At 34.9% G+C, this 23,506-nt stretch overlaps 1 protein-coding gene and 1 long non-coding RNA gene across 5 annotated transcripts in view; one reads left to right on the top strand and one right to left on the bottom strand.

The window, feature by feature from the left end:
* LOC149137623 (uncharacterized) overlaps positions 1-1,089 on the bottom strand; it is a 5,084-nt gene extending 3,995 nt beyond the window's left edge. The window contains exon 1 of the long non-coding RNA XR_016242249.1: positions 1-1,089. This exon is cut by the window's left edge and continues 1,324 nt beyond it. This is a non-coding gene — a long non-coding RNA (uncharacterized LOC149137623).
* The window catches only part of LOC106874234 (5'-nucleotidase), a 380,910-nt gene that overhangs the window by 214,861 nt on the left and 142,543 nt on the right, over positions 1-23,506 (top strand). The gene's annotated exons all lie outside the window — the stretch shown is intronic.

Here is a 23,506-nt window from a genome sequence, read left to right as displayed (position 1 = left end):
AAAGATGACGACGACGACGATGATGATGATGATGATGACGGCGACGATGATGACAACGACGACGATGATGTATGAAACCATTGATGATGATGAAAACATTTAATTATACAAACATCCCATTGCAATTATACATGGGTCCCATTGCGGGGAGTTTCAACTAACCATTTAGAAGAAAAGGTGAACATGGTCGTTAGGGAGTAAAATATTTTCTCTCCCCGAAAAATAAGAAGGAAAAAGCTAATTTTTAGGGGTATATCTAAAGCAAGGTTATGCATGTGTTATTGTCAAGAAGAATCATTACAAGTAAAAGTGAAACTCCAAGTCTTTTAATTACATATTGTCGAAGATCATGTTTCCTTGTTATGAGCAATGACTGTGTGTATTCGTACGACTGACAGAATCACGTTTATCATCTACTGACTGGAGAATATTTACTTCTAGTAGTATCTGCTGCGTGAGGACAGTCGATGGCTAGATACGAACTTTTAACGTCTCAGCCAGTGATTGCTATTCTGTCGTGTCCCATCATCTGCGGCACGTAGGTAGTCGACTGAACGAACAGGCGCGATTTCGCAGAACGGTTGTTCGAAATACACAATGACAGTAATCTAATATTCTAGACACCTTGGCACCAGCTGTTGCTTCTGATCATTTTGCTTATTTCATTACTAACAAGAGTATCTACAAAATGGCGTGTGCTAGCGCGTACACACACACACACACACACACACACACACACACACACGCACACACGCACATGCATACATAAACACACACGCACAAGCATACATAAACACACACGCACACACACAGCTCAATTATCACAAATGTACATATGCGCACGGCTTCACACAAAGACGTGTATTATATATGTGTGTTTGTGTGTGTGTGTGTGTGTGTGTGTGTGTGTGTGTGTGTGTGTGTGTATGTGTTCGAGTGTGTGTGTATATATATGATAGTGACGATGATGATGAAGATAATGATGAAGATAATGATGATGGTGGTGGTGGTGGTAGTGATAAAAGTTATTTATACGGATATCCACACGCGTATGCACACTTACATAAGAATCGTAGAAATTTCGAGAGATATCACTTGATTTTAGCAGTGAAACGTGATATAGATAGAGTTTTAAGTAATAGCATATAGAGTATATGCAAGTATGTGTATGTTAAGATCATCAGAAGCTTAGGTGGTTCAATGGCTCTGAGAGCGAAACCGCCCTTAGACGAGTACTCCTATTAGGTTCAACTACTACAATCAGAATGAAGAAAGAACTTAGATTAAACACAACCGAGTAACTTCACCCTCTAAATCTCGCTGCGGTACAAGCTGATGAATTCAACAAAAATCGTTGATCAAAAAATTGTTAGAAGTAGTGGAAGAAGGCAACCCCACCCAGACTACGAGCGAATCAGTGACAATACGCTGAAATCTTATTCCACTTCAACTACAGTGTAATGGTCACTAGTTGGCAAGTTAAAATCCACCTTCAGTAAATTCATGATATTCATATTCCTTCCTGTTGATATTGCCTTCAACAGGAAAAAATTGGTATTGTTGAACAGGAGATACAGTTCTCTGAGATAACGATGACGACAATGATGACGATGTATCTTTTATCTTTTACTTGCTTCTGTCATTAGAGTGCAGTCTTGCTAGGGTAACGCCGTAAAGCGTTTGAACTAAAACATAAAGAAAATAAAGACAAATGAGAAGTGACAAGTGTTACCAAGTATTACATTAGTTTAACGACTTGAGAAGAATGTCTGAACGTTTCGGAACGCTAGTCCTTCATTAAGAGAAAATATAAAAGAAAAGTAAAAAAAGTATGAAAAAGGAAAAGTAGTGAGAAAAAAGGTGGAAAAATTAAAAGGCGTGGGGGAAGTGTTATTGGCTAAATGTGAAAGAGGTTCTATGGAAGAAAAATGTGATTGTGTGTGCATTTGCAGGAGTGTATCCGTTGTCTTTTTTGATAAATACCTTTAATGAGTGTGTATTTTTTTTTGTGTGTGTGTATGGTATTATGGTATGTATTAGTGCGTAGTGGTTTGCAAGTACGGAGGGTTCAGGGCGTGGGTTAGACGAGGTGAAGGATGTTGGTGCGTCTTTATAATCGTCATGTCTGTGTGTGTGTGTTTGTGTGTGTGTGTGTGTGTGTGTGTGTGTGTGTGAGTGTTTTGCGGGCGTGTAAGTAACGAAGTTGGAGCAGGTGCGCGATTTCAAGTAAAAGAAAAGGTGAGAGGAATATAACCTTTTCAAAAATATAAATGTGTGTGTATATGTGTGCACGCGTATGTACGTATCTCCGTTGTACGTGTGTTTGGGTGTACAAACATACGCTCCTGTGAATACAATATAATTTGGACCAGATACCTAATCAAATAGCAAGTGATGCAAATTGCTTTATTTTCTACTTAAACCTTCTAATCACCAATCTATTTTCTCAAAACCTACGTTTTTATTTCAAATATTATCATGACTATCCCACTGATATTCCTTTCTTTCTTTCTTTCTTTCTTTTCTATTTCTTTCTTCCATTTCTTTCTTTTCTATTTCTTTCTTTCTTTCTTTCTTTCTTTCTTTCTTTCTTTCTTTCTTTCTTTCTTTCTTTCTTTTCTCTTTCTTTTCTCTTTCTTTCTTTCTTTCTTTCTTTCTTTCTTTCTTTTCTTTCTTTCTTTTCTATTTCTTTCTTACTTTTCTTACTTTCTTTCTTTCTTTCTGTCTGTCTTTCTTTCTTTCTTTCTTTCTTTCTTTCTTTCTTTCTTTCTTTCTTTCTTTCTTTCTTTTTCCGTCATTTCATTCTTTTTTCTTCAATTCTCTGCTTCATTCTTTAGTGTTTTGCTTTATCTTGACCCTCTTTCTCTCAGTCTCTCTTACCCTGTCTATCGTTTTACTCACCTACCTACACAACTACCTACCTACCTACCTACCTACCTACCTACCTACCTACCAACCTACCTGTTTGTCTGTCTGTCTACTTGTCCGTCTGCCCCTCTCTCTCTCTGTCAATCTCTCTACCTGCATGTCTATCTCTCTGCCTTTCTGCCTGTCCATCTGTCTGACATCCACCTTACACTTTTTTCATTCATTAATTCTTCCTATCATCCTGGGTTTTTCCCCACCAAATTTCATGCTACTTTCTTTAGCCTCATTTCCTCATTATATTTTGGCATGTATTCTATACGTGTATAAAACGTTTTTTCTTAAATCATATTTGGAGCCATCTTTACATTTCGCCATCTCTTGCTGTTTATTACAATAAATAATGATTTCGAAGGCCAAGACATTCCCTGTAATAATACACAAAAAATTTTCTTAGTACATACAATACTGTTACACCAGTAGCGTCAACTACATTAACAAATCCACAAGAACATTAACAACAAGAATAATGGTATTCTCACTAGCTCTACTAAGTATCCAAGATTCTCGAGGACGCAAAAGATATCTCATTAGATCCCACTAAAATATAATTAGGGAGTGAGGAAAACAACGTGCAATTAAATTCTAAAAGATTCATAATATTTAGTGTTACACTATATTATAGTGTTACAGTGGTTCCCAGCCTGAGATCCACGGAACCCTGATGGTCTGCAAAGGTAGTACTGGGAGACCGTGAACTAAATTCAAAATTTCATATATATATATGTTGTGTGCTTACATGTTTGTTTGTTATAGTCTATCTATCTATCTATCTATCTATCTATCTATCTATCTATCTATCTATCTATCTATCTAAATAATAATAATAATAATAATAATGATAATAATAATTGATTGAAAGTGTTATCATGTACATTGTTTTGTCTTGGTATAAATGATGGGCTATAGCAAATATTCTGCTTAATACCACAGATTTGCTTGTCAGTTGTTTGACCTCAACTAGTTGTGCATGTCCCTTGGTGGCTGACGATATGTGCATCTCTGATCATGAGCAGAAGTAGTGGGGGAGCATCATAGCCATGTGTTGAGAGGAATTCTTTGGTATTTGAATAATTCACCTTTGGAAACATGGGACCTTTTGAGCAGGATAGGCTACTCGACCTGAAGAAAATTCTAACAGGGCCCCACCTGCAAGATCATGCGCTGTTTATCTTGATATGAAATCACCGTGTCGCGCACATATGGTTGTGATGCATGTGCCTGGTGTACCCTTACCAGACAGGTAGTCATGATGGGTATATTGGGCTTCGTATATTTTACCCCAGTGTCACTTTGATGGCATGCACTGCTCTCTCACTCAATAATAATAACGATAATAATAATAATAATAATAATAATAATAATAATAATAATAATATAAAGCAAACACATAATTTTCTTATGGTTTCTTAAACATTCACTTGAACAAAACTGTACAAATCCAAATATATGGTACCCTAGGCATAACACCTACATGAACTTCTAGCTTGTTGTCTCTTCAGGTCTCTGGGTGAGACTTGGATCCAACTTGTACAAATGCAAAACAAAAGTCAAACATAAAATAATAATAATAATAATAATTATTATTATTATCATTATTATTATTATAAGTGATAACACTTATATATATATAAAGATAAGCAAATTTAAAATAGTATGTGGGAAAACTCATTTAAATAAAATCTCATTTAAATAAAAAAAACTACTATGAAAATGTTGGGAACCACGACACTCGGAGTTTTCTCTCTTCAGTCGAGATCCAGATTATCCTTGCAATTCCGGCTCCATGTACACACACACGCTGGCACGCACACACACATGTATGTATGTATATACAAATGACGAGTCCGGGGACAGGAAGATCTTCGATCTTCTAAACTTTCTTTGTAAAAATACTTTTCATCATTTACAGAGACAAATTCAATGCCTTCTCAGTGTTTTAATGTTTTTAATCTATGAGTGTACATATCATATATATATTAAATATGCATGCATATATAATATATAATATAATATATCTATCTATCTATATATCTATGTACCTATCTATCTATCTATATAATCATAAATATACAGGGATTAGCTTTGAGTTGCTTCTCCAACATACTGAAAATTTAGAAATAGCAGTCAAAGAACTACTGATTCTAAACTACAAATTTTTCTCTAAACGGATGGCGATATTTATGGCACACATAGAACAAAAAACCGGAGGGAAAAGCGTAAACAAAACAAGTCCTTAGTTAATTGGATACGAATCGTTTCATGGTTAAGCGAATGAAAATTTCACTATTCCAATCTTCAGTCCAAATATTCTGATAAATTTGAAAGTGTCTCTAAAAAAATTCACGGTAATTTTTGGCCATGCGACACCAAAAATCAACGATAAGAAAGGCACTTACGAATTCATCGGCCAGTGAGTTCAGGCATCTCACCCCAAAGAAATCCATTCCATGTGCGTCACAAATAGTTCCGTATGAAAAGAAGTCCCGTGTGTATCTATCTATATATGTAGCATATATGTATGTATGTATATATAGGTGCATTATTCATAACTTGAAATATGTATTTATGTGTATCGTTATGTATGTGTGTTTGAAAGGAAATCTGAAAATATATTGGGGCATCACGTTATAGAACTTGCTTTCTGTTGACTTGTATCGACTAGGACATAGTATAAATACGTAGCTGATGTTTGGAAATGTTTGGTTTTCAGATTAAAGTATTTCAATAGTGTGTGTATGTGTGAATGTTTGAGGTTGTATATGTATGTATGTATGTATGTATGTATGTATGTATGTATGTATGTATGTATGTATGCATGTATGCATGTATGTATGTATTTGCTTCCGAATGTATGGGCATAAATAGATAAATAAATGTATATATGTGTGTGTGTGAGTGTGTGTGTGTGTGTGTGTGTGTGTGTGTATGTCTGTGTGTTTGTATGTTGTAAATCATACATACATACATGTGTATGTCTTTATGCGTGTTACCGAAACTAACTTTGGTTATTTCTTGTGAACGTACACTTTTCCATTTATATTTGAAATAAACATGGCGATAATTTAAACTCATCTTATAGAATCACGTGTACACTTAGCCAGATAATGTCTTAAACCAATGCACACTTATATAGTTCTCCTTACATATATGCATGCACACACACATACACATACACACATGCATACACACACACACGCACATACACATACATATAGCTGATCACATGCATAGTAACACAAATACATACCCTCCACACACAAACACATACTCAGGCGCGCGCACACACATATATATATATATACACACACACACACGCACACACGCACAAACTCTTATGCACAAATCGGCAGATGAATTAATAAGCAGACATAAAATTGTGTACGAATTCGATCAATATTGATTTCAAGATAGACAAATAGATGAATAGGTGGGGAGGAGTTCGGTAGATAAGCAGATGAATAGTAAACGAAAATGTATGCAAGAGAGATGTAAAGAATGAGAGATATAGCGACAGAGTAAAAGTGAAAAAGTGAGTAAGGAAGAGGGAATGTTTTTAAGTGTGCCAGGAAAGCATTAAGTTAGTCATACGAAAGTATGGCTTAACGAACTAATGTTACTGTTAGTGTGATAGGAAATATTGACGAATGTAGTTTGAATATTGTATAAATATCAGGAAAGAATTCAGTGTGTGTAATACGGTTTATGTTTCTTTTAATGTTTTAGTTCTCGTTAAGTCCACATTGAACAGGACCGAGATGAGTAATATTGTATTTCTGGCCACCATTTGGTTTTACATATTTAGGACTACAGCAGAATTCCCAGGCTGGTATCCCTGGGGTTCACAAAGAGCAACTGTGTTAAAAAAGTTTAAAGCTGCAATGTAAACTATATTCAATTATAGATATCTCTCAATCGAGAGATAAAACTAAGAAAACGAATTTGTTAAGTAAATTAAATTGGGGGAAATTTTAAAGATTTAGAATTTTAAAGTCCTCGTCTTTGGAAAATCCATTTCAATAAAAGAGTTACATTGTAGGAAAAAGTTTGATAACTACAGGTCAATAGATTCAATCTCCGTTAGGTAAATAGTTGGTTTGATTGAAAATTAGAGAGCAGTATATGTAAGCATATACGATTGTATGATTACGTTTCACGCTCATATTCATCCGCGAGTCAGTTAAGTAACTTCCAGTCGTAAATTGTTAATTCCATCAACTGTGTGATTCTTCTGTGAATTTGTGGTCATGTGTGAATTAAAAGATATTTCTTTTTGCCAAACTTTTGATCTGAAACCGTCTGCTTAAATCAGTATTGTTATATTTTGAAAGCGATACATTAAAACGTATAAACACACTCAACGCCTGTTTTTAGAAATATTTTCCCAGAATTTTTGCCACACTTTCCTGCTACCTTCTCAGTGGGTTTAGACTTTCAAATGATTTTGGTGAATCAATCTTGAGTTTTGGTACATTTTCCCAAAACGTCCTGTGATAGAGAAGGTGTGACGGAAATTTCAAGGAAATATAACTAAAAACAAGTCACAACTGATGAGAGTATATATAGGCTGAAATATGATTATTGCAAAATATAACAATATTAATGTTCAATATGAAAAATATTAATAAAATGTAAATCCACAATGTAAAAACACACGCAAGGAAATATTCACCTCATAATCACACAAATTTATTGAAAATATTCAGGCAAAGATTTGGGGATTTTCTGGGGTCATTAATTTAATAAATTTCTCCTACAATGAATCCTTATATAAGGCATTTTTGAAACTTTGCTTAATTCCAAAAAGCCACAATTTCCTCACACAGTTTTGTAGTAGCAAGAGCGCTTATGTTTGTACAAATATAGATTCCTAATTCGAAATAGAATTAATTTTACTGTAATTATGCTTGTCGCCAGTCATTTGATTGTATGTTTTGCTAAAAATCAAAATTTATTTCATTTCGTTAACTTGATGCAATGTAAAGCACGTATCTTAATGACAGCTCATAATAAATTAATTAAAACTGTTTGAGAGGTTAGCTATCTATCTAAATGAATACACAGATAGATAAATCTTTTATTTTTGTGCATCTAAAGAATGTTGGCGCCTCTCACAGTATCTTCTCTTCATATTCAGGCAAACATTTGTTTTTACGCTACGAAATCTGCTACTAGGAAGTCATGTAAAGAAGAAACAATTCTGCTTTGCAGGATGAAGTACAAGTTATTCTAAACAACCAGCCATTAATGTACGACAATTAATAATTTGCTAACCAGGCGCATGGAGTAGGAGTTAAGTTCGCAGCAAGGCGGTTTCAATTCTTGATTATATCTATTTCAATTTCTTATATCAATAATATCCTTTTGAAAATCATACTTAACATTCATTATTTCCTTGCTCTCAATAGACAGGACACATTTTCTGACTAAAATTCAAAGAAATCGATTTACCATCCTTGACTGAAATAAAAGGGGAAAAGACCCATTCGGTCATGAATGACCTTAGGATTGTACCTAGAAAGTTACCCTCCTAGGAACAACGTGAAATAAAAGTGTCTTGCTCAAGAATAAAACACACTACCCAGTTCGAGACTCAAACTCACAATTGTGAAACTAACAATCTTACAACTGAGCCATGCACCTTCTTAATTAAGATATTTTGGTAATATTTTACTTATCTCAGCAGTTCTATATTTTTATGGAGAACAATATGGTGAACAGAGATGGCAATGTACTTTCACATAAACATTAGTGTTGTCAGGAAATCATAGCAGGCATCGTAAAAATGGTTCATAGATGGGATGAAGAAGATTAAAGTAGAGAAGACTCAAATTCATACTCTGTATAATATGTCTATTCGGTCGTGATGCCTCTAAAATCAGAAGGATTGGCGTTGACAAAACAACAATAGTAAGAACAAGGAAAAATGATGTGAAGACAACCTTAGTAGTAAGTGTAGCAGCATTAGAAATCAGTGTGACTAGTGTGTTCATGCAGTGAAAACAATCATCTGAAAAAAAAAAAAAAGAACGATGCTTATTTTAATTAAGAGTGATTAGAATGTGTTCTGATTAATTGACTCCCCAAAATTTGAAAGAATTTTCACACGTACACACAAACACACACGCAGGCGCGCACACACACACACAAACGCACGCGTGTATCTGTGAATGTTTTACTCTGTGTGCATGTGTTATAATTCATAAACATAATTTTAGAGAATTTACAGAAGTCTAATTATATAAAAGCATATTTTTTTTTACTAATTACTACCGTTGTGGAAATCAATATTAACCATATTTATAAATATTTATGGTAGTTGTCCTGGTTGTGGTTTTTAGCCTAAAGTCTGGTACGATCGAGCAGGCTCGGTGATCAAAGATGGTGCAATCATAACCAATAGGGATAGCTAATGTTGGGCAACATTTCCTAAAATGTCCACCACACAACTCCACGACTTTAAACATAAAAAAAAACAAGGGCGCGAGTGTTTTTTCATATAACCTCGGGAATACCAAAGCTTTATGAGTGGATTTAGTACATGGAAACTGAGAGACGTCCGCCGTGTATATATATATATATATATATATATATATATATATATATATATATATATATATATATACATATATATGTGTGTGTGTGCGTGTGTGTGTGTGTGTGTGTGTGTGTGTGTGTGTGTGTCTTTGCGCCTATGTTTGTCCCCCACTTCACTGCTTGACAACTGGTGTTAGTGTGTTTACGTCCACGCAACTTAGTGGTTCGGTAAAAAGAGAACGATAGAATAAGTACCAGACTTAAAAAAAGTACTGGGGTTGATTCATTCGACTAAGAATTCTTCAAGACAGTGCTCCAGTATGACCGTTGTCTAACGACTGAGACTATTAAAAGATAACCTATATGAAATCATCTTTATTTTAAATATTTTATTATAACGTTTATAACGTAATAATTAGTTGTTATAAAGTATAGTTAGTTGTTACCTGTTGATATAACCCGGAATAATATTTGTCTTGCGCCTTAGGACTCATAGGGCCAGGTACCCGCTTTCTATGGCTTATCAGTGAAAGAGGTCACCACGTTGCTCTTGAACGGAGCACATGTCCGTCATTGAGTGACTAATTCACAGCTGAGTGAATTGGAACAGTGTAAAACGAAATGTTTTGCTTAAGAACAAAGTGCACAACCTGGCCTGGGAATCGAGACGACAATCTTACGATCATAAGTGCAACACCTTACTCAAATTTATGTGGCCAATATTGACATATCTTTTTCCGAACTCAGTCGCCTTATCTAGCATGGATCTCGATATTGAGGGATAAAAATATACAATGTCAAACTGTGTAAATCTGGCTCTGTGTTTACCCTTTAAATACCTTAACCAATCTATGACAGTACTGCTGTTTTCTCTTTGTTGTAGTTTAGGTTAGTGAGTCTCTCTAATTCTGGTATTAATGTCCTTTACTATATAAGTTGGCGAGCTGACAGAAACGTTAGCACGCCAGCAAAATGCTTTGTAGCATTTCGTCTGTCTCTACGTTCGTAGTTCAAATACCGCCGAGGTCGACTTTACATTTCATTGTTTCGGGGTCGATAAAACGAGCACCAGTTGAGTACTGGGATCATAGAAATAATAATTGACTTCATACAGGTTATTAGTCTTATTAGAAAATATGAATCTGTCTTGGGGTATATATATGAGTGTATGTGTAATATATATGTATCTATATTGATAGATATATAATTTTATATACACAATTTATATACACATACGGGGTGCTTAGTGGGGGGTAATCTATAGTTACCTTGATACTATAGTGGATGGAGTTAGCTACTTGCTGGATGCTCTCCATTGCGTTTCTCTCAGTTTCTATATTACCGTTATTAGAGTTGGTCCTAACTGTGATATTAATGTCATCTACATATCTACTGTAGAGTAGAAGAGTTGTGGACTGTTCTGCTAATATTTGCTTAAGTTTTCTGTCCCACCAGGTCATAAAAAGGCCGGCCACACCTCCAGCTACACCGACACTGATGGCTGCACCTTGGACCTGCATGTATAGTTTTTTTTTTTTTTTTTTTATTAAACTTTACTATGTGGTTCTTCAAGGTGGTTTTTATACTAGCCCGTATTGCATGTGCAATCATTTCTTGCACTTGATTGTTGTTCTCAGGGTTTTGGGCAGGTGCAGTCCAGCCATTCCAGCGCTCTGTGGTGATTTTCTTCACTGCTGAAGTGATGGTGGGTGGTCTTCCCCTCTGTGACCTGGTGGGGCAGAATCTACTGAAGTCATGGTCATCTAAATAGTCATTGTCGTAGCTTAGTCCTGACGCGGAGGCCCAGTTCCCTCGTGTTGACATTACAGAACTCCACTTCACTCTCACAGATTACCTGAATGCATTTCTCCACAGCAAAATCTATGTCCATAGATGGGTAGAGTGAGATCACATCCATACTACCCACTACACAACCTGTGAGGTCGTTGAAGTCGTTGCAAGTACTGATTTTACTGAGGAGATCTTCCGTGCTCACACAGACATCTGGAGACATCTCTATGAGAGGTCGTAATACCTGTGAGAGGAAGTAGGACAGACTATAGTTGCTGGAGATATTCGCTCCGCAAACTGGTCTGGTTGGGGGCCCCTTATGTAGAGTTTGTGATCTTTGCGTAACCCGTATAGTGTAGGAACATCATTGTTGGATGCTTAGAAATTGTGTGCCGAACGACTATTCAGAAGGTTGCAAGACGCAACGAAAATTTTAGAAAAATAAAAAAAGAAATAAGTGGAAATTTTACCGGTGAGTGTATTAAATTATAAGGCACCAAAAGAGAATGACTCTCCCCAGATACAACAGAATATGCTTCAACACACGAACTCACATGAAGAAGCTTGCAAACCAAATCCCAAAACGAAATATATATATGTATATATATATATATATATATATATATATATATATATATATATATATATATATATATATATATATATATACCGGAGTATATATAAAAACAGTCCGATGAACGGGAACGTGAAACTCCGAGTAACAGTTTTTTGTTATATTTCTGCTGCTTTTAAATAAAGTATATATATATATATATATATATATATATATATATATATATATATATATATATATATATATATATATATATATATATATATATATACATATATTAAATTATCAGATATGACTGCAAAGAACGAGAGCCTAAGAACATACTTTCTACAGTACAAAATGAGTAACTCAACCAACATACGATAATTCGAAAGTTTTAATATAACAGCATGATAATATCACTCTGCCGATACTTTGATGAAAAGCTTAATTTAATAATTTAATAGGACGCTGTTAGAAAATTAATATGTGAATAGATCTTCTTTTGATGCTAGGTTGTTGACAATTATAACAATTGTTATTTAATTATTACTTACAATAATAATATGATGTTTTTGATGTGATTTGAACAGAAGCTTCCTACGGTATTCCAACATGGCTGAATATATATTACGATGCCAGAGTTAGTTGTTTTTGTGATAACTTTTATCTTTCTAAAGATATTATAATGGGAAAATTCACGATATACGCCTTCGATCTTCTTTTTAGAAGCAGGCATTATATTTTATAGTAATTACGGAATTTATGTAACACACACACACACACACACACACACACACACACACATATATATATGCCTGTGTGTGTATGTGTGTTTGTATGTGTGTGTGAATGTGTGTGCGCGTGTGTATGCGTGTGTGTTGCGTGTGTTTGTATGTGTATATATATATATGAGTGTGTATTTGTAATATATATATGTATCTATATTGATAGGTATGTAATTTTATATACACATTTTATATACACATACGCGCACAAACACGCACACACACGCACGCAAACACACACATACACACACACACACACACACACACACACGCAGACGCACACAGGCATACACATATCCTGATTTATAAATGTATACACTTCAACACTGCCATAACAATTTGATAATTTAGAGCACAAATCATGGCCACCGTTTTGGAGAACTTGCTGACGGTATATCATATCTCGTTGCAGTTATGCTTTTTAATTTATCAATTTATTTATTTATCTACTTCTTCAAAGCGTTATCACTGTCTATAGCATTAAGCAATTATTGAATATATAATCAGTTTACATTTGTTTTATACTGAATAATTGTTGATATTAAGTCCTTTTTGAAAATAGTTTTGAAAATTAGGATTACATGTATAGTCTATGTTAGGCTCCAATTGCCCATTTGGTGAGAAGAAAACAATAAATATAAATAAGTTAGGTCTACTGTTTTGTTTCTGTTTTATTTTGATTACTTTTCTGTTAATTCGAATGTTTTTATATAAAACAATTAAGTACCGGTTTCAATATTTTATTCTCCTGGGAGAGTTAGAATACTAACTTTGAAGTGTTAATTCAATACTAGAGTGAATAGTCAAATATGCATATAATCAAGTATTGTAATATATATTGAGTACTTAATTGAATAATAACAGTCGTGGTCAGTTATTTATGTAATATCTCCATATTATATATTCTTTTACTTGCTTCAGTAATTTGACTGCGGCCATGCTGGTGCACCGCCTTAAGAGATTTTAGACGAACAAATCGACCCAGAATTAAAAAATTTATTTTTAAAACCTAGTACTTATTCTATCGTTCTCTTAGGTCGAACCGCTATATTACAGGAACATAAACAAACCATCACTGGTTGTCAAGCGGCGGTGGAGGACAAACACAGACACGAATACAACACACACACACACACACACACACACACACACACACACACACACACACAAGATATACAGTAATACCTCACTTTTAGAGGACCCGCTTTACGAAACCCCGGCTTTACGAGTTTTATTTAATAATAAATATGAAAAGGTTAAACAACCAAATTTTGAACGAAGTGCAAAAGTTTCTACTACCATAAAAAATGCTTCTGTGTATTACCGAGAAATTTATAGAGAACGAAATAAAAAAGCTTCTAAGCAAAAGACTCTAGACTTGCTTTTTAAAAAGAAATTTCTAAGTCAGTCTACGAATGCTTGTGAATCAGCGATTGCGGCTACAAGTGATGATGGATGTGTGCGAGTCTAGTGCAAGTGAAAGAGATTCAGGAAACAAATTTATGATCGAGTTTGATCTATGATCGAGTTTGTAGTAGCTGATCTTCTCTGAATGTATTCTTGAATGGTAGGCTGGTCCAGTATAGTCGTTAGGAGCTTAATCAGAAGTATAAAAATAACCGCTGTTAAAACAATAAAAAATTTTTTATTCTTTTAACAGCGGTTATTGTTATACTTCTGATTTCTTTAGATAAGTAGTTGAACAGCTGGGAACCTTTAAATATCAGACTGGTACAATAGAGTATTTTTGTTCATGATTTCAAAGGTAGTATATTTGGGAGCTGACAGTATCTGCCAGTTCGTGCATTAAAGGTCTCTCTAATCCCCCCTGCATTGTATAAGACACTTTCTCACCATTGCGAACCAAAACCGCTTAGCTACACAGATATGCTTCACTCTACTCACGAGCATATTAGTGTAACAGTGTTGGTGTCACAATGAAGAATTACGTCTTTATAAGTTAATACTAGAAAAGAGGGTAAAGACCGCTTTCGGTCGTGAATGACTATGGGATTGCATCAAGTCCAGGCAAGAGTTTTTTTTATGGAAGACCAACAGTTACACATGCATACCAGCTTTCTCTCTCCACGTCACCGATGTCATCCAAGGAAAGGCAAAGGCCGATATGACATGGTATCAGTGACGTCGTAACATTCTAACCACTGAACCATAACCTATCTTCAGGAGCATTTTGAACGGGAAGGACTACTCGATCTGAATTGTAATTGGCCCCACGTGCAAGGTCATGCGTTATTTATCTTGATATGAGATCACCATATAGTGCACATATGGTTGTGATGCATGTCCCTGGTTTACCCTTATCAGACGGGCAGTCATGATGGGTATGTCAACCTTCGCATATTTCTACCTCAGCATTACTTTGATGGTATGCGAAAAAGAATAACAACATCAATATAGCATTACTACTACTACTACTACTACTACTACTACTACTACTACTACTACTACTACTACTACTAATAATAATAATAATAATAATAATAATAAAAGCCCCTTGATGGCAAATATTGGATTAAACTAAGCCAAAACGACATACACAAAGCAAAATTCCAACTAATGGCACAGACTAAAGGATTTTTAATTGCAGCACAATCTCAAAGCTTTGTCCACCAGAAATTGCCAAAAACATGTAATGAAAAGAAATACAAAAACTAACTGCAGAAAATGTGGAGATGGACAAGAAACAATAAATCATATTGTCTCTGGCTGCCCAGTCCTGGCTAAGAAGTAATATATTCACAGACATGACGAAGTTGGGACCTATATACACTGGAAGCTGTGCCAACACTATGGAATAACAACAGGAAAAAGATGGTATAAATACACGCCAGAAAAGGTCACAGGAAATGAGAAAGCAACCGTACTCTGGGATATGCCAATACACACAGACAGAGAAATTAAGGCCAATAGGCCGGATACAGTTGTCAGAGATCATCAAGGAAAAAAAATGTTTTCTAATTGAGGTATCAATGCCAACAGGTGGCGATGTTTCTCTAAAAGAAACGGAGAAATTTTCAAAATACGAAGACCTGGAAATAGAGGTAACTCGAATGTGGAATCTAAAAACAGAAACAATTCATATCATAGTAGACGCATTAGATATGATAAAAAAATATTCAGACAGATACATAACAAAATCACCAGGACTGACAAGTATATATAACATACAAGAAATAGCGCTACTAAGCACCGCACACATCCTCCGTAAAACACTTTCAATACAATAAAAATGAGAGCATCACAACAAACCGCAGCACATACAGTGAAAGCACTCGATACAAATAAGACTACTGAATAATATTAATAATCCTTTGTACTATAGGCACAAGGCCTGAAATTTGGGGGTAGAGGAGGATAGTCGATTACATCAACCCTAGTGTGTTACTGTTACTTAGTTTATTGACGCCGAAAGGATATAAGACAAAGTCGACCTTGGCGGAATTTGAACTCAGAACGTAGCGACGGGCGAAATACCATTAAGCATTTCGTCCAGCACGCTAACGATTCTGCCAGCTCGCTGGATAATTCTGGTTTGAACGTCTTTGATTACAATAACTAGTTGATCAAGGCTGACTTTGCCCTAAACAAGAACAACGACAAATATTATTTTCAAGCCCAGACGTATCATGAAATACTGAGACGCAAAACATATCTGGACGATATTCATTTTTTGATATGAAAGGATTCCTCGTGACATTGAATCTTCAAAGGCGACAAAGTGCAGGCATCTCATTAATTTCACTTTCATACAAGAATTCAATAGTAAACTGTTGCAAAACGCTATACAGGTGATGCTTTAGTTTTGTAAAAGACTGCAAAAGACTGAAGCACTGCAAATGCAAGATTATTAGAGAAACAAATGAATTTGTTGCGAATCATCTCTGCAACAATGCCAATTAGAAATTAGAATTGCCTGTGGAATGTGCACAAAAGAGACAAAATTTGTTATCGAACTAAGAATTACACGCCCCCACACTCACAGGCACACACATAGAAGCATACACACACACATATACACACACACAAACACACACACACACACTTGTGTGTGTGCATTGATATGACTGAATATATGTGTATGTACAATAACATCGAGTTCTTCCTTTCTTACAATCACCGAATCGGGATAGTTTTCTCTCTTTGTATACACGCACACACTTGCTATACATGCATATATACATACACACATATACAGAAACACCCACACACATATACGTGCAACAGGTTTCTAACTATCAATTTGCACTCAGAATCTCACAAGGTGTTTATCAACTGAAAGCTCTATAGCCTTAAATATCGGTTGTTAGTTCAAGCTAGACTGTTTGGTTATCAAAGTTAGAGTCACTTTGAAGATTTCTCCTAACATGGCCATGCATGAACTTCTGTTGATACGCCGAAAACCTTTCAAATGAAGAAATAAATGTTGCGCTGAAACAGTAATCTCCTTGTGCATGTTTCCCTAGTCATTACTCAGGTGATACTTCTAAGGAACTTCATTACAATTTTCATAATGTTTCATGACTAATTTTTGAATACTTGATTTACTGCGGTTATTAGATTTTCTTCGGTCGTTTTAAATTTAAGTATAGGCATTCTACATCACGGTTGATGGGAAAATTTCTTGTAATATTTAATAATTATCTTTCATATTTTGTTCAATCTATTTATTTACTTGTTTAGTTGCTTATTTCATTTGCTTATTTTGATTACTTATACATATAATTGTAATCAATTAATAAATAAATCCAAATGAATGTTTACAGCCTGATGTTTGTTGATTGATTAGCTTCTCCATTTTCTTATTTGCCTTATATATATATATATATATATATATATATATATATATATATATATATATATATATATATATATATATATATATATATATATATATATATATATATATATATATATATATATATATATATATATATATATATATATATATATATATATATATATATATATATATATATATATATATATATATATATATATATATGTATATATATATATATATATATATATATATATATATATGTATATATATATATATATATATATATATATATATATATATATATATATATATATATATATATATATATATATGTATATATATATATATATATATGTATATATATATATATATATATATATATATATATAAATATGTATATATATATATATATATATGTATATATATATATATATATGTATATGTATATATATATATGTATATATATATATATGTATATATATATATATATATATATATATATGTATATGTATATATATATATATATATATGTATATGTATATATATATATATATATATATATATATATATATATATATATATATATATATATATATATATATATATATGTATGTATGTATACATATTAAAAGTAATGGCATGACAACAAAAGAAGGAATGAAACCTCGATATTATGTAAATAGAGAAATTTATCTGTAATATAATATGTGAGAATTATTCTGTTGCCATAATAAGATACCGAGTTTCGGATGTCGGGGCGGAAATCTGCTCCGACATCTCGTATATATGTACATGCATACATACATATATATATATATATATTTCTTTAGGTTGGCTGCTCTAACTTCAGCGCTCGCGTGCTAAAAGTTGGTACACTTATAGTTACGTACACCCAGGTTTCACCTCGATCACTCCTATTTTCGTTCTTGTTACAAACTACAAAATAAACATAGCCAATCCGCTGGCACTGTTCACCGAGGAAGAATAGTGATCAGTGATTCGATTCCTTTAGTCTGAAGGTGTGTCAAGGCTGGAATTCCTCGCAGGATCTCAGTATAATACGGAGACAGCGTTCTACTCCGTAGTAGTATGTATGAGTAGATCGAGAAGTTAAAAATTGCCGAACTAATGTGAAGCAGGAAGAGGGACAAGACCACCATCAACCTCCACCACTGAGTGAAAACTCAAAAAGCACGAGAGATGGTTCTAGCGAACCGACGAGTGACCATCGATGAGGTGGCATGCTTTTTACAAGCTAATCATAGTTCTGCATATGAAATCATCCACGACGAGCTTTGCTTCCATAGAGTCTATGCTAGATGGGTTCAAAGACGGCTTACCGAAGCGAATAAGTGCAATCGTGTGGAGTTCTGTCAACGCTTACTCGACCACTACGGCGATGGAGCGAAAGGAAGGGGTGCATAACTAGCTGTGCAACCAGCCGAAAACCTTTCCTCTGACAAAATAAGCAAGCTTGTGGACCATGGAAGAAGTGCATCGAAAAGCAAAGACTATTTTGAAAAATGCTGTAATTGTTCAAATAATGCTTTGCTTTTGTTTAATAAATAATGATTAAAAAAAAGGTGCGTGTAATTTTTTTTACTAACCTTCACTTATATATATATATATATATATATATATATATATATATATATATATATATATATATATGTGAGAGCGCGTGGCTTAGTGGTTAGATTGTGAGTTCAATTCCCGGCGATGCGTTGTGTGCTTGAGCACAGTTCACTTAGCTGGTAAAAATGGGTAGTACTTGTATTTCAAAGGGCCAGCTTTGTCACACTCTGTGTCACTCTGAATCTCCTTGAGAACTACCTTAAGGGTACACATGTCTGTGGAGTGCTCATTAATTTCACGTTAATTTCACGGGCAAGCTGTTCTTCTGCTGGCCTTCCAAAAACAACCTTGCCTGGACTTGTGCCTTGGAGGGTAACTTTCTAGGTGCAATCCCATGGTCATTCATGACCGAAGGGGGTCTCCACGTATATATATATATATATATATATATATATATATACACGGAGACCCCCTTCGGTCATATATATACATACATACATATGTATATATATATATATATATATATATATATATATATATATATATATATATATATATGTGTGTGTGTGTGTGTGTATGTATATGTGTGTGTGTTTAAATACATATATTCTTTTTTATTCTTTTATTCCCTTACATGTTTCAGTCATTTGACTGCGGCCATGCTGGAGCACCACCTTTAGTCGAAATAATCGAACCCAGGGCTTATTCTTTGTAAGCCTAGTACTTATTCTATCGGTCTTTTTTGCTGAACCGCTAAGTTACGGGGGCGTAAAAACACCAGCATCGGCTGTCAAACGATGGTGGGGGGGACAGAAACAGAGACACACAATTACGTACACACACACACACACACACACACACACACACACACACACATATATATGCATAAACGGTGGGCTTCATTCAGTTTCCGTCTACAAACTCCACTCACAAGACTGGTCGGCCCAATGCTATGATAGAAGACACTTGAGCAAGGTACCACGCAGTGGGACTCTACCCGGAATCATGTGGTTGGGAAGCTAGCTTTTTACCACACAGCCACTGCTGCGTCTCTCTCTCTCTATATATATATAGTTCAAACCTTCTTCTGTCTCTCTCTCCGCATTCCAATTACCTTCCCTGTACTTCGTACTCGTGCCCATTCCCATCTCCTCACATACACGCTTTCTTCGCACACAACGGTTACACGCAAGAATACCACTCATCTTCCCTAACCCACACCACTATATTTCCTCATATGTACACTTTTACGCATATCTCTTCCCACTGAAAAGACATCCACCCCATCCCCCCACCTCTTATAGATTCCAGGACAAACACACACATACATCATTTTACACTCCATCCCATCCTTGGAACCGCATTTCCAACTAACTCCTACTTCTTCGAGTGTTTTTATTTTCTCTCTCGCTGACAATTATTCTTTCTCGCTTCTTCTATGATTTGTTTTTCGTCTGATAAAAGACTGGTGTCCGAAACGTCAAGACTATCTTTCGGGTAAAGCGTTAAGCTAATACCATATGTGTGTGTGCGTGTGTGTATGTATGTATACACACACACACACACACACACACACACACACACACATATATATATATATATATATGTATATATATATGTATGTATATATATATTTATATCTGTATATATATATATATATATATATATATATATATATATATATATGTATGTGTGTGTGTGTGTGTGTGTGTGTGTGTGTGTGTGTATTTCTCCTGTACAGCCAAACATGCACGAACATGCATACAGTGTATGCATAGACACACATGCACGCGCATATTGTATACAACACATACACAGACATAATGTAAAGTGCTATATTTTTATATGACATTTTTATGTTATGCATTTCTAAATATTTGTTCATCATTTGCTACCAGCATAAACATGAAAAATTATAATAGATATTACTATATCTGACACATATGCTTTTCATACACACATGCATACATCCATAAATGCATACGCATACGAATGCATATATGCTTACATATGTAAATATTTTAACATATAGAGCATGCTGAATTATCACGAAGAGAGACGCAGTGATAGATTGATAGTTAACCGCTAGCTAGACAGATGAGAAGATAAACCAAAAGGTATGTAAAAACGAGAGAGAAAAATAAATTGCGGCAGAGAAAGAAATAATGGTAGAGAGAGATAAAGAATGGAGAAGAATTATGAACTACAAAAAATTCTTTAAAAATCATTGCTCCTCATTGGTTTCTGTTTTTCCCTTTCCTCACTTCCGATCGATTTATTTCTAAGTGCGGCATTTCAGAAGCTACATCAAGACGATCACGGTGATTTTTGTTTCGTGGTTTCGTAAACTCTTCTTGTAGATTTTTTAGTCGTTTTGTTGTTGTTCCTGGAGTTGTTGTTGTTGTTGTTGTTGTTGTTGTTGTTGTTTTTGTTGTTGTTGTTGCTGTTGTTGTTGTAAAAGAAATGTTTGATTCCTTTGATAATATGAAAGCTGTTATTGTTATTGCTTTAGCACTAAGAAACAGATATTCATTTAACCATACCTATTCTTACACATGCATACATACATACATACATACATACATAAACACACGCACTCTTTTTCTTTTTCTCCCTCTCTGCCTCACACACATACATATGTACGCAGTGTGTAGCTGGGAACTTTACTCTGAACATATTGTTCATGGAAAAATTTGCGTGTGTCCTAGAATGAGTGCTCTCATACTTTCGCCTGTGTGTGCGTGTGTGTGTGTGTATATATATATATTTGTCTTTCGTTATGTGCGTCATGCTTGTGTACATGTGTATATGTAAAAACTGCTGAATAATTAAGAAATTGTGAGTCCCGAGTAAAGACTCCACTGCGAGACACCTTGGACAATATTCTTTGACTTTACTTTTTATCCTACGTAGGCAGATAACATGAATACCAAGCGTGTACTGAAATCAATTTAATCGAATGACAGAATTGTGGCCTTAGGCTTATGTTCCCAGATCAGTAAATAAGCAATATTACTTGAGGTTCGTAGAGAAATCATACGATATTTGTTGTATAACTCTAAGTTATTTCAAATTCTCCCGAGACCGAATTCGCTTTACATCCTTTCAGGATTGACAAAATAAGTTCCAGTTTAGAAATGCATTATATCTCATGATTAAAGAGGACACTGGGTTGCAGACAAGGTAAGCCAGAAGAGCTTGGGACATTTAACTACATTTCGTTACCTTTTCAGTTCGAAAGCCACCGAAATATAACACTGTCTCCCATTCTTTGCTTATATTATTTCTGAGTTAGGAAAGGCGGCGAGCTGGCAGAATCGATAGTACACTGGACGAAATGTTTAGCAGCATTTCGCTCGTCGCCACGTTCTAAGTTCAAATTCCGCCGAGGCCGACTTTGCCTTTGCTCCTTTCGGGGTCAATAAATTAAGTACCAGTTGAGTACTGAGGTCGATGTAATCGACTTAGTCCCTCCCCCCACCCCCCAAAAAATTTCAGGCCTTGTGCCTATAGTAGAAAGGCTTATTTCTGACTTGGGTAAAGGCCAGTAATATTGAAGGCTGTAGACTAATCTTTTACGTCAATTCCAATATTTGACTGGTACTGCATTCCAACGTATCCGTAAAGATGAAACGCAAAGCCGACCTCGGTGGGATTTCAAATTAATAGTCACCTAAGAAGGAGTGGAGACAAAGTTGTCGAAATTTAAATTCAAATCGTAAAGGGATGTGACTAAAATTTCTTCGAGCTAGCGAGTGAACTTTTACGTAGTCAGTTTACTTGCTAGAAATAGCACCCAAGTCACCTTCAAATAATGCCCTGCCAGCTTAGATAACATAATCCTAAGGACTCTTAAAATGGCGGGATGATTACGGCTGGAATGTTTTTCATCTAGGATGATCTTGCCCTAAGGAACAATAACAACTTCAGCAATGCCTTGTGCCTGGTCTAAAGGTATATTTCGGTGAGCTGGTTATAATCGTTAGCACGCCGGTCGAAATGCTTAGCTGTATTTCGTCTGTTGCTATGTTCTGAGTTTAAATTCCGCCGAGGTCGACTTTGCCTTTCATCATTTCGGGATCGATAAATTAAATACCAGTCAAGTACTGGGGTCAATGTGATCGATCATTTCTCTCCTCACAAAATTCCAGGCCTTGTGCCGATAGTAGAAAGGATTATTATACAAGGAAATTTATTGATATTTAGCCCCAGGTCAACCACGACCGAGCAGACCTGTGATCAAAGCAGCTCCAATAGTAACCATGTAAATTGTTATTGATTATCCGCGACTTTATTTTTAAAACATATTTTTCAAGTGTTTTTTATCAAGACGATAGGTATTATTTGAAAAAAATTTGGTTATTTGTAGTATTTCGAGCTATCACGAGAGGCTCCTACGATCATTTGAAGAAATTTGGTTATTTTCTGGGTGATGTTCTTTTCGTATAATTTACTCTTTCATCTTTTATAAAAGTTATCTTTCAAGCTATTTAAGTACCAATTTACTCGAATATAAACATAAATGATTACAAGCAG

This window comes from Octopus bimaculoides, chromosome 1 (assembly GCF_046866305.1).
Source record: "Octopus bimaculoides isolate indiv1 chromosome 1, ASM4686630v1, whole genome shotgun sequence".
NCBI lineage: Eukaryota > Metazoa > Mollusca > Cephalopoda > Octopoda > Octopodidae > Octopus > Octopus bimaculoides.
The sequence above is the reverse complement of the archived record's forward strand: the minus strand, read 5'-3'. Positions and strand labels throughout refer to the sequence as shown.